Here is a 17,023-nt window from a genome sequence, read left to right on the forward strand (position 1 = left end):
ATCCTTTATTTGAAATCTTTTACAATTATATTTATCTTTAGAATAATTATATACAATTACCTTCCTTCTCCGATTATATACATAATTATCTCTTTTAATATTCTATTTTATTTTTATTTTATTTACTATTTTGGCACGTGCTATATCTCACAGTTTGATACTACGTGCATCTTTTTGGTTGAGATATCATGTTACACCCTAAACATGCATCTTTTTGTGACATAAGTTCTCTATTTTTAGAAAAACTTCTAGCTTCCTATGTTTCATCGTCGACTAGGGTAAAGGAAATGGAAAATGTGTTCTTGTTTCTATCTTTGAAGAGTACCTTTACATTTTTCTTACACGTAGGGTCGGTCTTTTATATATATATATATATATATATATATATATATATATATATATATATATATATATATATATATATATATATATATATATATATATATATATATATATATATATATATATATTTAATAACTTTAAATAAATATTTTTTAAAATCAACCGTTAGATTGAAACATACTATTATATAGATCATACCTATAAAATTTGAGATTAATCTTATAGATATATTATATTTTAGTTTTAGTTTATATAATTTTTGTTTGTTTTTAATTTTGTTCTTGTTTTTTTAGTTTAGTTCTTGAAAAATGATTTGTATTAGAAGTGCAACATTACAAGATATTTTGATTTGATATAAATACATACACACACTATGAGTTATGAGTCTATGATGACTTTTAAATTGAATTCTTTAAATATTAGTTCATATTGTATTGATTATTTATCGAGCTAAGTTTAATTAAAAACAATTATTTAAGAGAATTTCTTTACCCACCTCCCTATTTTCTTGGTCACCTCTGGTGAAAAATCCAAAATACCCTTACTTCGGAAATGCATTTTCGAAACTTTTTTTTTTCTTTTAAAATTTGTCTTATTTCGGAAATGCACTTCCGAAAACGCGAAAAAAAGGTGTTTTCAGAGATGCATTTCTGAAAACACCCCCTTTTTTGGTTTTCGGAGATGCATTTCCGAAAACACCTTTTTTTTGGGAGGGGTGTCTTCAGAGATGTATATCCGAAATATTTCAAGACCAAATTAGAAATATATAAATATATATAATAATTATTAATTTTGTAAGTGAAATGTATAAATATATAATATATAAATATATAATAATTATTATATAAATATATAAATATATAATAATTATTATAAATTAAAACACTCATTTTTTTAATTTTTATAATTATTATATAAATATATTTATAATTAATATATAATAATTATTATATAAATATATAAATATATAAATATATAAATATATAATAATTTTTATATAAATATATAAATTAAAACACTCATTTTTTTAATTTTTTTTATAAATACATAATAATTATTATAAATATATAAATAAAAAATTATAACTCATTTTGTAAGTGAAATTATTTTAATTTTTTTAATTAAAATTATTTTAAATTTTAAAATATGACTCAGAATAGAAATATATAATAATTATTATTCATAACTCATAAATTATATTAAAATATATAATTATTATTATTTATTACTCATAAATTATATCAAATTTATTATATATGAATTAATTAATATCCTAAAATTAATTTTTTGTTTTTAGATTTTTTTTTCGAAGATGCATCTCCGAATTAATCAAAATCTCAATTTTTGGGATTTTTTCGGAAATACATTTCCAAAGTCTGAAAAAATTTAGAAAAAAAAAAATTTTAGAAATGCATTTCCGAAATAGGGGTAAAGTGGGATTTTCGTTGGGTTGTCCCCCATAGGGAGGTGGGTAAAGAAATTTTCTTATTTAATCTTGATTCCACTTAGTTTTCCCCTCACAAAGATGATTTTACTACTTCCTAAGTCGGCATTGGAACTTTTTTTTTCCATAACTAATAATCTTTCCCCACAAACAGTGCCATACAACTTGCTTTTACTTTATTTTTCTAGATATAGCATATGGATTGAGAGCACTTTCTAAGACATAGAGAATGGATTATAAAGGATGGGGCATCCAATGTTCAAAAGTCAGTAGTTGGAGTTGGCCTGCCCTGCTCACAATTATTAGTAAAAAGAGATAGTTAATTAGCTGGTTTGACAAAGAGGACTCATATGAAGTTAATTCCATTTCGATTTTAACATGATAATATAAAAGTTGTTTGAAGATAATAGGAGTCTTCTACTTTCTAGTGTAAATCATTAGTTTGAAGATACGTTACAAGAGTAAAGTATAAAAATGATTTACAATGATAACACTTAATTATCTTTTAAATTACTTTCATAATATATGTATTTTTGTGTTTGTTTTTAACTTTTCCATTGTGATAGAAAGCATCATAAAGTTGTATATAATAAATAGATTGAAGATTCATTTTGCTCTCTCACAAACATTACACAAGTTAAATTAGTTCTTTACAAAAAATAGACTCGACTTAGTCCCTTACAAAATTTAACCAGATCATATTAGTCATTTTTCTAATATTTTTTCAATAAACTGTGATTGGACTGCCACGTTGAATTTTATTTTTTATTTTTCATTTTTTTTAATACTAATTGATTTTTAATTTTATTTTTAAATAATTATGAATTACTAATAATATTAAAAAAGTCAAAATTGTTTCTTATAAGAAATCGAACATAGGATCTTTAAAAGATATATCTATGTCTTTACCACTAAGCCAATATAGATTCATGACAAGTAATTCTCATGATTTCTACTAATATTAACAAATTCTGTACATAAATTTTTATATATGAGGTCTCAAACACAAGTCCCTTCAGGTTAAATGATATTCACTTTACAATTAGACAAATCAATTTCTATTGTTAATAAAGTGACTATCATTTACAACTAGAAAAATCAATTTCTATTGTTAGTAAAGTGACTATTATTTACAACAAGACAAATCAATTTCTATTATTGGTAAAGTGACTATTATTTACAACTAGACAAATCAAATTCTATTGTTAATAAAGTGATTATCATTTATAACTAAACAAATCAATTTTTATTATTAGTAAAGTGACTATCATTTACAATTAGACAAATCAATTTCTATTATTAATAAAATGATTATTATTTACAACTAGACAAATCAATTTCTACGGTTAGTAAAGTGACTATCAGTAACAACTAGACAAATCAATTTCTATTGTTAGTAAAGTGACTATCATTTACAAATAGACGAATCAATTTCTATTGAAATAAATTAACTGTCATTTAATCTGAAGGGACTTGGGTTCGAGACCCTATTGATATAAATTTTGTATTTTCTATTTTAAATTCAGAATTGTTTAGATTACTAGAAATATTGAGAATCACTTATCAGGAATGTACATTGGTCTAGTGGTAAAAATGTAAAATGCGGTTTAAAGGACATGAGTTCAACTTCTTATAATAAACAATTTTGATTTTTTTATATAATTAATTCATAATTGTTTAAAAATGAAATTAAAAATAAAAATCAATTTAGTATTTAAAAAATGAAAAACAAATAAAATCAACGTGGCAGTCCAGTCACGATTTAAAATTAGGAAAAAATCGATTTGAAAAAAATATTAACAAAAGGACTAATATGGTCCGATTAAATTTTGTAAGAAGAAACAATTTTGACTTTTTTATATAATTAATTCATTGTTGATTAAAAATGAAATTAAAAATAAAAATGAATTTAGTATTTAAAAAATGAAAAATAAATTAAGTCCAATGTGGCAGTCCAGGGTTTAAAACTAGGAAAAAACTGATTTGAAAAAAATATTAACAAAAGAACTAATATGATCCGATTAAATTTTATAAGGGATTAAATTGAGTCCATTTTATCGTGAAGGACTATTGTGGGTTGTGTAATTTTTGTGAGGGACCAAAATGAGTCTTCACTCTAATAAATAATATTAAGCCTTTCTTGTTACACCATATATGTTTCTCCTTTGAAATTGTCCATCTCACGTCATTTGGATAATACAATTCAGACGCATCCATAATAGAACACACTGGATCATTTATTTGGAATGGTGTTGTGGGAATGATTTTATATGTTCAAATCGTATCGTTTGAACAAAAGGTTAAAACAGTCCGATAATACTATCAGGAGCGTGAAGTTTTAAGTAGTGCAATTCCATAAATCATTTCACTCGTGATCATATAATATATTTCCTTAAACCCTCTAAAAATTATTTCCTTCTTATCCAATAATTTGTTAACATCATTCAACTGTATTTCGACAACAAAAACATCATAATCATTTTAAATTACAAATAATGTATATTTGTATCTCTTATTATTTAATCATAATCTAATTATTTCATCATTATATGAGTCATGCAAATAGTATCGTCTGGATTCTACTGGATTGTAACATTCAGATGTTTCTTTTATTATTGATTGAATTGTTAGTTTTTATTGGTTGTGGGTAAGGTGCACGCTGAAGGTGTCAACCAAGATAATGCATCAGAGGATGGTATGCTAGAAGATCTCTAACATGGTGTGGTACACATTGATGGTGGGAAAGAATTTACTAGTGAACAAAAGTTTACGTTACGTGAACATATGCTTAAATAGTTCCGTGCGAAAGTTGACAAATTTGGTTTTGAATGAAACTAGAAGGTGGATTATAGTTCTAATAGAAGACATTCTATGATGAGGTACAAAAGAATTGGCCAATATGAAGAATTTATCCAAAAGTTGAAATGTGTTGACACTAGAACACGAAAATGTTTGGACATTTAGTATGATTTGTGATGTACATAATTATGGATTGAGTCAAAAGTTATTCGTTCATCCAATTATCTGTCATTTAGATTCTAAAGAGAAGAAAATTATTTCTGAGATGAGAATGAACATGTTTTAGTCTAATGTGATCAACCGTCACATATGTGTTGCTAGGGCGGTTATCTTAAATTTTGTGGACCTCGAATCAAAATGAGCTTCTATTTCTTTAAATAAAACCGAGGTGATTTCCTTTAACTGTTGTAGAAAATGTCACATATATGGAAGGGAACTGTCAGTGCAGAAAAATTGAGATTAAGCTATTGGTTAACTTAACTCGAAAGCAAGAGTTGCCACCAAACTTTATTGTTTCCAAAGGAAAGGGAATATATCGATAAAATCCATAGGAACCTTTTGAAAATTTGCGTTTAGGCTAAAGCAGTAAAAGTTTGCAAAAAGATGGATGAGATGCAAAAAGAACTTGTTTTTTTTTAATTATTTTATGTGTTTGTTAAGACATCGCATCTTGTGCCTACATACCCCTTTTGTGCAATAGGGAATTCAGAGCATTTGTAGTTCTACTAAAAAAGAAACACAGAGGTTTGTTTTGTTTGATTTTAATGGAAAAGACATTTCATCTCCTTCGAGTGGAAAACACTATTTTCCATCCACAAGTATGATGGAATGTATATTTGCATCATCTTGATATGGAAAACACTATTGGCCTTGAGCTAATCTTGATGGTTTCTTGAGAAAATGCATGGAAAAGGCATAGAAATAAACCTTGAACCAAACTTGAATCACTTGTACAAATAAGCCTCAATCTTAAACTTCTCATGATCCAATAATGTTGAATGAAGCTTGACATGATATGGTCTAAGATTATAGGTCAGTCCTTGAAGAAAAATTCATTTGACCAAAAGTTAACCATAACTTTGACATTGAGGAACCAAAACCCTAATTCGGAAATAGTGTTTGATCTTTGGGAAAACTTCAACCACAAGCCAAGTTACTTTGAGCTTTTGAACATATTTGCATATGAAATAATATCCTCTAGAGTAGTAGACACTCTTTTTCCTTTTGATTGTCAACCTTACCTTGAAAAATAAGAGAAAAGGAAAGTAACAAACATGCATGCTTTTGTATTTTGAATAAAGATTAGCGAAAGTTAGATGATAAACATAAACAAATAAAAATGCAAAAAGAAGTACAAAGGTTCTTGGTGATCTCCCACAAAAGGTAAACCTTATGACTAATGGGATAGAAGAGAACCATGCTTGTGATCTTATTCAAATGCAAATGAATGATAGGTGGAATCTTAGGGGTAAAAATTGGGGTATGACAAAAAGTTTCTACACAAAGGTCACAAGACATATGTCGGAGTAGCTTCTACAATGGTAGTCATCACATCCTTCTACAATGGTAGTCATCACATCCTTCTACAATGGTAGTCATCACATCCTTCGGAGTAGCTTCATCAGATGGAATGATACTTACTTTTTCCTCACATCCAATAAACACTGAATTGGCGCAAAGGCAATCCATTCCTAGGACCGCATAAACTTTCTTAAGTAGTAAGCATATGAGGTCAATTTGAAAAACTCCATCGTTCACCGATATCAAACATTTCTCACAAATTCACGGTGTTTCTACCACATCGTCCATGGAGGTAGTTACCACCAAAGGAGGAAATAAAGGAACTGGTTTCAAACCAAGACATTCCATACATTGATTTGATATAAAAGAGTATATTTCTCCACAATCAAACAATACAAAACAAGGATGATTTTCAAGTGACACGTACCAGCAATCAATGCATTATTACCCTTAGATTTCTTTACATTCAAAGTATAAACTCAACCATTAATATTCCCTTGCACTTGTGTATTCTTTTGAGGAAAATCTCTAGCCCTGTGTCCTTCCTTCTAACATAGAAAACACCTAAATACACCTCCAACACATCTCCCGAAATGGAACTTCTTACACATTTGATATTGAGGAGGTTAGGTGAATCTTGCATTTTGTACTTGTTTTCCTTTGAAAGATTGAGGTTTAGGCTTAAAATGATGACTTGGTCTTCCTTGCTCCCTCTGACCAACTTTATACTGATCCATTTCCTCTCGAACCATCTTCAGATTATTTTTAGCCACATAACATTGTCTTAACAATTATGAATAAGTAGTGAACTCTCTCTGAGAAACATTGTGAGAGATTTCACTCCTTAGTCCAAAAATAAACTATTTAACCTTCCATTTTTCATCTCGTGCATTCATGGCTTGCCTAGAATAAGAAGTCACATCTTCAAATTTTTCTGCATACTCGGCCACTAACATATTACGATGCCTAAGTTGTTGGAATTCAAACTCATTTTGAGTCCTCAAGGTACTTTAAAAGTACTTGTCTAGAAAAGTATTCTTAAAATGTTCCCAATCCCTGGGTACTCCTTGATTATTCATAAGAGTCGAAACATTCTCCCACCATCTGATAGCAGGACCCCTCATCATATGAGAAGAAAACACAACCTTATTCTCTTCACTACAATGAACTATCTGAAAGATCCTCTCTATGTTGGATAACCAATCGTGAGTTTTCACATGATCCAATCCACCATAAAATTCAGGAGGATTCATTCAAAATAAATCCCTGAACTACCACCTGCAACCTCTTGTGGAATTACTTGAGGGTGAAGACCACCATTCAATTGTTGCATCATCTACTACATGAATTAGTTTTGTTGTTGCTGCTGCATCTGTTGCATAAACTAAGACCACTGAACTATGTCATTCCAATTAGTGGTTCTAGATTTGGATTCTGAGCTTTAGGCCTACCAGGACCTCTGCATCAACCATCCATGATCCTAAATGTCATACAAGTAGAATTAAGTTGATCATTCTCAATGTTATAAATATGACATCAAGAACAATTATGACAATACACATATGAAGCGAAAATGAATAACTTATGATATTTCACGGTTGGGTCGAAGATGGACCTACTGTGATACCAAATGTAACACCCACATATAATACATGTCTAGAATATATATGATACATAATATATCTAGTACTGAAATACATGAGCGCCTATTGACAATAATGTACATATATACATTCCCAAAATGATGATATACAACTAAGACCCAATATATACAATGGTGCCTAAAAACAAAGCAAAGATCTAGATCATCATTTGGATGATCTCAAAATATCTGTGCTCTTCTTTCCTTTTCTTCAAGTTTCTATGCTCTTGAATGTGTGAAAAGAGAGAGACTTATGGGTGGTTGGTAACAAAAATTAGAAAAAAAAATATCTCAAAATGATATTTCTTAAGATTATTTTAAACTACTAGAATATGTGGTGGGAATTGAATTGTGTCTGTTGTTTACTATTTCCATTTATATATTTTCTTTTTATGTTATTAATCGATGTTCTAACAATGTTCTATATTATATAAAAAAGTTAGAATTTTTTAAATGCATATCATAAAGATTGATTGAGTGCCGATAATCAATAATTTTATATTCAGTTTAAATATAATTTCAAATGATTAAAGATAAGAAAATGATATAATATACTCAAAGGACGGGTGTGTTCACCAAAATATCAACAATTCTTTTGACCAACACAACAAGTCATAACCTTTTAATACAAAATTCTCATTTAGCTTAACAGAATTCACCCTCCACCACCAAATGAATATATAAAAAAAGAGAAGAAAAAGTGTCTAAGACTAGAACACTAAACATATTCAATTGATTATCAATTATATTAATTTCTCCTATCCCATGAACAATCAAGTCATGGCGATATTTAATATGAATTTCCCTCATATTTAAGATTAGGTAAAAGGCAATAGCTCCATACATATCACTATTAATCAACTTGCACGTGTGATATTTGAAAGTTAATGTATGTCAATGATTACATTACAAAGAAGGGGATTCATCAATTCTTAATGGTCCTCAATGTGTACATGCTTCCACCTCCACCACCCCACTCGACAATTAATAATAGTATTAAAGCGTGCATATATAGAGAGAAACATCTACACCCATGAGAAATAGGTATAAGTCTCTTTTTTCTAAAAATTGTGATAACATTTCACTAGAAAACTTTAATAACTACTTAATGGTGGTTCTAATATGGACCACAATTTTAAAATATATATATATATATATATATATATATATATATATATATATATATATATATATATATATAAATTGTAGTCATGAAAAATTGAGACTAAAGTCATTGGATTGTCTTAACTCGTATTTTAGTGAAAGTCGCAACTGTGCTTGATTGTTTTCAAAGGAAATGGAAAAAAGAACGAAATAACATTCACAGAAGTTTTTAAAACAAAACTAATAAAACAAACAGAGATCTTAGGTTCGGAGGTTGGTTATACAAGAGAAAGGTATTAGCACCTCTCACATATGTAGTACTCTACAAGAACCTCTTTAAAAATATATTATTATTATTATTGTTATTGTCATTATAAAATGTTTATGTGTTTTTTGTTTAAATAGACTGGGGTGGTAGGAAAAGAAGTTTTATTAAAAGTATGTTCGGCAAGACATCGCATCTTGTGCCTACATACCTCTTAAGTGCAATAGAGAAGTCAGAACATTTGTAGTTCCTCTTAAAAGAAAAATAAAAGAGTCAAGTGGCAAAATCTTTTTTTTGGGTGTTGAGCTTTAACAATATTCAACGGATTTTTAAAATGTTAAGCTTTCACAATACTTAGCAAGTTTTAAAGAAGGTGTTAAGCTTTATCAATACAAGGGAGAGGGTAGATTTAAAAAGAGTGGTGGTTGAGCTTTAACAATACAAAACCAATGGTTGATTAAAAAGGGTTGAGTTTTAACAATACAAAACTATTTTTAAAACGGAGAGGTGCAAAGCTTTAACAATATTGAGCACAAAGTAAAAGAGATAGAAAAAAAATAGTGAGTACCTTGACAATTTTAGTCAATAGTTTTCTCATTCCTTTGGAATTTTAGCAACATCTTAAACAATCATCAAAGTGAGTGTCTCAAGTGCTGTGTGTGTGTGTATGTGTGTGTGTGAGCGAGAGAGAGAGAGAGAGAGAGAGAGAGAGAGAGAGAGAGAGAGAGAGACATATCATGTGTATCATATATACAATCAACGGTGAGTATAAACAAAGATATTAATGTATAAACTTGTATAAACTCAAATGTAAAAGTTTTTATGAATAAAAGGGGTGGCATACCTCAATATCATATCATGTATGTATGTATGTATGTATGTATGTATGTATGTATGTATGTATGTATGTATGTATGTATGTATGTATGTATGTATGTATGTATGTATGTATGTATGAATATGATGTGATGATGGATGAGTGTCTCATGGATATGGGATTAGTTTAACAATGTATAAATATACAAGGATAGAAACATAACCAAGATATAAAGTATAAAGTGTAAATCAATAATCATGTATATACAAGTGGATAAACAAGGAGATCATGACAATCAAGTTAACATTAACATGGCATTGCATTGATATCAAAAAATCCAAGGGATCACAAGATTAGGGTTTTAATTATATGCACACTAACCTAATCATTTTTTAAAGTTGTATAAACCTAGGTGAGCAACTAAGGGAACAAGATTTCTTTTCAAGATAAACCTACCTTAAGCCTAATTGGTTCCCATAAATATGTACAAGTCAATTGGTGAGGAATTACTTGAAAATATTTGAAGAAATTATTTTTTAAAGGTATTAAAAATATCATTTTTGAATTAATGAAAAGTTGATCAAATAAAATATTATTTTGGAATTTTAAAAAATATTGACTAAATATGTCCCATAAACAGGGAGTGTACAAAAAATCAAGTAGAAATGAGTTGTTTTTCTATTTTAAATAAATATGCAAAGTTGTAAAAATTAGTGAATAAATTAGTGGTAAAAAAAATTGATTTTGGCCTCTAAGGGTTTTGAACCCACGCTCTCAAACTTGATACTTAAAATTTTAGCCAACAGGCCAAGTTCCAACTGGTGATCATAGGGCGCATTCAGATGACCAGGTATTAAAACATGTTGACAATCCTAAAAAATAAAAGAACTAAAAGGTATGGGCGAAGGGGACTCGAACCCCAGACCCTGGGCTTGGAAAAGAGCTAAAGGCACGCGCTCTACCACTAGGGTGGTGATACATATAATGGTAGAAACGTCTTCCACTAAATATATTTTAAAACAAACCCAAAATTCAAATTTTTAAGTTCCCAACTTCATCTTCTTCGTGAAGCAACAACGACACCCATGACTGATTTTTCAAACTTACTCAATTCTCAACCATTTGCAGTGATACAAAAATGAAAGTTGCTCAATTTTCAACCACGAATTCAACCATATAACTTTCATTTATTTTAATTCTAACTCATTAATTTTCAAAAAAATGTTAAGAACCCTAAATCTTCAAAACAAAATTAAATGATGATGACAATGAATAAATGAATGATAGATGAAGGCTTTTAATCCCTACATAACACTGAATAAGATGGTATAGAGAATTATTCAAAATGGTACCATGATCATAGAGTTCAAAGTCAGGTTGACTTACCTCTGAAGTGAGAATCGAGTTTGAAGCTAGAGCACTTCTGGAGGTGTTGTGATAATCTAGTTAGCTTCACTGAACTCCCATGAAGCTTTTGCAATGCTCACTTTGGACTGAGAGTGCCTCAATTCCTTTGACCAAGTCAAGTTGCAGTGATAAACAAGTGAGGTTGTGAGGTATTGACCAAGGTGTTACAGGTGGTTTTTGATGTTTACAGAAGGTTCTATATGATGTTTAGAAGGTGTTTGAATGGTTAACTTGCGAAGAAATTCCAAGAGTAGAGAGTTTCAAAGAATTGGCTCTTTGAAGCTTCAATGGAGTTTCAAAGAACAATTTTGAGTTGCAGAGAGTTTGGAGAGTTTTTTAGTGTATTTCTGGTATATTGAGGTATGTTGAATGATGTTGTGGAGGTCTCTATTTATAGGGGATCGTGGAGAGATCAAGGTTGATCAATTTCACAACTTTAAGTTTCATGGTTTGGTTGAAATGCAACTTGAAGTTTCATGGCATCCCAAGACACAAGGCTCCTCTAGTGTGGTTGGCACTTTAGAGGTGTTGCTTCTGAGCATCAAAATGTTGAACTGCAAAAGCAAAAATGTAGAAGCTCTAAACAAGTTAACGTTGTGATTAAAGCTTCTTTATGCAAATGGAAGTGTGATTTTTTTGGCAAAACATTCCACAAATGGTATAATCTTTTGAACAATGTTTCAAATCAATGTGTAATGCCTCAAAAACTTGTTCAATCTTCTTACTAAGGTGATATTTGCAAGTAATGTGTCCTGCAAGCAAGAGATATGCAGATTTGGTTCAAGATTTGTTCAAGTTCATGCCTTGCAAGTGACCTATAATTCAAATTTGAAACCTCAGTTTCAACTCTTTGAATCGTGCAGCTCACAAATATTATGGAGGATTTCTTATTTTTTTTTAAAGCCCCAAACATTCTCTACAACTTCCATGTTTGGTGTTTTCTCAAATTCTCAAAGGATCGTGATGAAAATCACCTCAAAGTCATGCACTTTTGAGGTTCAAAATTGTTTTTTGTAAAATTTCTAAGTGTTGAAGAAAAAATCACCACTTTTGAGGACGAACATGGACATCATAGTATTTGTCCTTATAGATATCCATTTATATCCATACTTACCTGAATTTAATGATATTATCACGAACCACAAATATTCATAATATGGTATCATAGATCACATGTTTTCTTTTTGTTATCATTGAACAATCCCGAAAAACCTAAATGTTTTGTTATAAATAAAAGGTTTAATTTTATTTTTTAAAAAAGTTAGTATTTGATTAAGAAAGAAAAATAATAATTTAAAACCGTCACATAAGAATGATCAATACATCTCTTATTATGAAAACTATGTTTACTGGCTAAATTAAAATTAATTGAATTGACATGTTAGTGATATAAAAAATGAAGCAAAATGGCAAACATATTGTCTCTTATACTCCTTGTCAATGGAGTGGACAATAAAATAAAGGGAATTATATTCTTTGGTAATAATTTAGAGTTTATTTGGATACCGACATTTGTAGAGAAATACATGTAAAAAGTAAATTAATATATAATTAATATTTCATCAAATAATTGGATAATAGATATTAAAGTTGAAGAAGGTGAAAAACAAAATTGGGTGGGCCCAACCACTTTCAAGTAGTGGGGGTCCAATTTAACTATTTAGGCCCAATTGCTCCTCACATGCTTCGTTCAAAAAAGCATTGGCATCTCAAAAAGTTGTTTGCATGCCTTGAATCGTTAACTTTGCATCAATAATGATGTCGTAATCGTAACGAAAGCAATGTCATACTAGGAGGAAAGAATGAACAAATAGTGACACAAGAAAACGCTACTATTTTATGGTTTAGTGTTTGTTTCAAAGATAGAAAATATATTTGGGAAATTCTCATTACAATTTTAATCGTGACTCAAACACCCTGAAAATTTAAAAATGTCCTTCTTACATTAGAATATGTATCTTTAGGCACATCTAAATCACAACAAAAAGATGTTATTTTAAGTTTCATCACATTTTGAACAAAATATAGTCCGAATAAGTATGGTATTTGGGTGTATTCAAATATGTACTTTTGAAATTTACTCTGAAAGATTTTTAAAGCGTGGTAAATACAAAGATTGATTATTTCGGAGATGCATTTTCAGAACTCCCTCTGATTCACATCAAAACAACACCATTGTCCAAACATTCAATTTTTTTGGCCAAAATGCATGCATTAACTTATATTAACTTAAATTAACATAAAATCAAAGTAAAATTTAAATTTAAAGAAGGGTAAACATTCATTCATTAATAAAAAAAGAGTGAAGACTCATTTTGGTCCTTCACAAAAACTACAAATTCCAAATTAATCCTCCACAAAAAAAGGATTCGATTTAGGGTCAGGCTAACATGTGCCCTTATGGCACATGTTAAGGATACTATAATTAGAAAAAATTAAATATAATTAAATACAATAAAGTTATATTTAAAGTTTCGATACATATGCACGCGTTCCAAAAAAATATTTCTATAAATATTTTAGTAACTTGTGCCCTTGGGGCACATGTAAGCTTTTGCCTTCGGTTTAATCCCTTACAAAATTTAACCGGACATATTAGTCCATCTATTAATATTTTTCTCAAACCGGTTTTTTTCCTACTTTGAAACTGTGACTGGACTGCTTGAATTTTATTTCTTATTTTTCATTTTTTAAATACTAAATTTATTTTTAAACAATTCAAATTTAAAAAATATTTAAAAAAAACAAATTTGATTTGAAAAAAGAATTGAACCCAAGACCTTTAAACCACGATATATGTCTTTACCACTAGGCATGTACATTGGTGGTAGATAATTCTCATGATTTGTAGTAATATTAAACCTATGATCTTTTAACTTACATTGTTATCTACAAAGTTCAATAACATGTTTGCATACAATGATTTGTCATGTTTAACTAGTAGCTTGTCATTTTAACAACAAAAACATTGTTAGTTTTAGCAAAATTGTTTAAATTTAAAATAGAGGGACTAAAACTGTTTAAATTTATAATAGTGAAACTTTTTCTGCATAACTTTCACATCATATTTGAGAAAAATTTCTGAGCAATCTAACTTATATTCATTTGAAATCATTGGAAGAGAAGATCATTCTCTGTATAAAGTATGATACAAAGGCAACAACTTCGTACGGATCTATTATTCAAATTTTGTTTTGTTCACTAAGTGTATGTGATCATTGTATTCAAGTGGAAGTGTTGTGCTTTCTCTTATGTGTTGTAAAATCAAAAGATGATATGTCTTTGTGATTGTGTTAGATAGTTAAGAGAATGAAGTGGATCGATTGTAACGTATTTGAGATAGTGAAATCTCTCACATGGTGTAAGGGGACTGAAGTACCCTTGTTTAAAAAGAGGTAGGGGTGGCAATAAAATCCATTAAGAGAATATCCATCCAATTCATCCAATAATTTATCCATCCAATCCATCCATTAACCAAAAAACAAATTTAATGGATTGGTCCAATCCATCCATCAAACTACATGGATGGATTCAATCCATCCATCTCATTTTATAAATCCAATGGATTTTAGTTTATTACTTAATAAATTACTTTTTTATTAAAAAACATGAAAAATTTAAAATTAAACAATTTTTTAACATTTTTGTTTCTCATAATATTCACACCCATAAATTTTCTTTCCTGTATCATATTGTAAAAAAGTATGAATATTAACGTTAGTATTAACGTTAAAATTGATGATGCAGGATTAATGATACAATATGTACAGTATCTCCTTGAAAAAAATTAATGATGCTCAGATACTTTGTCTATATTTAATTTAATATTAACGCTAAAATTGCTTAATTGGTACGCATTGAATTTATTTAATTTAACATTCATGTTAAAATAGTTTAATTGCGACACAATGAATTTTAATTTTCTTAGAATTAGAAAGTTAATAATAAAAAAAAGTAAAGTTAATCAAAACGTTAGTTGATTAGAGTTACTATAGAGACAAATATTTATAATTAAAATTCTTTTAAAAAGTTTCATAAAAAAATTGTTTTTGTAAAATTAATAAAAAAAAAAGAATTTAAGTTAATTTCATGGATGGATGGATTGGATGGATTATATCTCTTAGTGGATGGATTGGATTGGATTTTTCAAAAGAAAATTTAGTGGATTGTTAACGGATTATTGGATCGCTTTGATCCATCCATTAACAATCCAATCCAAATCCATCCAATCCATCCATTTTGCCACCCCTAAAAAGAGGAACCAAGATATATCTTGATTTTCTTTATTTTTCTACATTTATTTTCAGCGCTTTAACATTCATAACAGTTCCTGAAAAAAATAAGAACAATATTGCTAACATTCATACTCGAGAAAAATCTACTAATGTTGATTAATCTAATTCACTCACCCCCTCTTGGATTACTTTTCATATTTACAATAAAATGACAACCATTTAATTTGAAGGGACTTAGATTTGCAACCCCATGGGTATAAATTTTTTATATTTTTTACAAGTGGTTTATTTTTCATTGCCTCAGTCTCCTATCTTCAAGGAAAACAAGAGTTATTTGAGATGGTCTCAGAGGATCATGTCCCTTAGCAGTACTGACATTACTTTGTACTCTTCAATTTTTATGATGTTAAGATTATTGATAGTTGTGGGAAGTTATCTAATGTGTCTCTTCTTAGTACTCAAGGGGGGATTAACTACAATCCAATCTTAGCAAGATGTCAGCTTGTATATGCTTTGAAGGATAAAACTAAGAACCTTTTGTTGGAAAGTTTCTTTTTTCAGGAAGGGAAGGACAAGCAAGGGTTGAAGAGTAGGATTGTTAGTGCTTGGCATAACATTCATAGGAAGGGAATGGATGAGCTTGGGAGAAGGAACTGTGTAGATTTGGAGCCTTATACCCAATGGGTGAAGAAGGCAGCAGTTGAGCTTAAGATGTCTTATGCTTTGGAGAGACCCATGTTTCCTATGGTTTCTACATCATCCAGTGCTTTATTGATCCTGTTGTTGCCATTGTTCCTGTTGAAGTCTCAGTTCATCTTCAAAGTGCCTTAACTAACAAGAAATGGCCCAGGATAATATGGGTACCTAAAGTTAAGACCCAATTGTCTCATTGTACGAATGCTTTATAGTCTCGAACACCAAATGGTATCTTGATAGCGGCTATTCAAAGCATATGACAGGTGAAAAAAACCCTATTCTCCATCTTGCTTCCTAAATAAGGAGGATTCATGTCTTATGGAGATAATAAAAAAGGGAAAAATTCTAGGGTTTGGAACCATTGGTAAGTCCCCCAATACAAAATATTTTGGGAAGTTCTCTTAGTTAAAGTGCTTAAGCATAATTTACTTAGCATAAGTCAATTATGTGAAAAAAGTAACAACGTAACATTTGACTCTTCTTGTTGCAGGGTTATAAAGTTTAAATAAAATGAAACTCTATTTACTAATTCAAGAAATGGAAATACATACATTGTAAACTTAAATAAAATTTCTTCAAGTGATGTATGTCTCCTAAGTAACAAGGACGAATCTTAGCCATGACATAAGATAGTAGCTCACATTCACATGGATCACTGAATAAGTTGGTCCTCAAAGATCTCATAGATGGCCTGCTAAACTTATATTTTGAAACGAACAAATGATGTGATGCGTGGCAAAAAAGGCAAGAA

This window comes from Vicia villosa, linkage group LG7, assembly GCF_029867415.1.
Source record: "Vicia villosa cultivar HV-30 ecotype Madison, WI linkage group LG7, Vvil1.0, whole genome shotgun sequence".
In the NCBI taxonomy this organism is placed as follows: domain Eukaryota; kingdom Viridiplantae; phylum Streptophyta; class Magnoliopsida; order Fabales; family Fabaceae; genus Vicia; species Vicia villosa.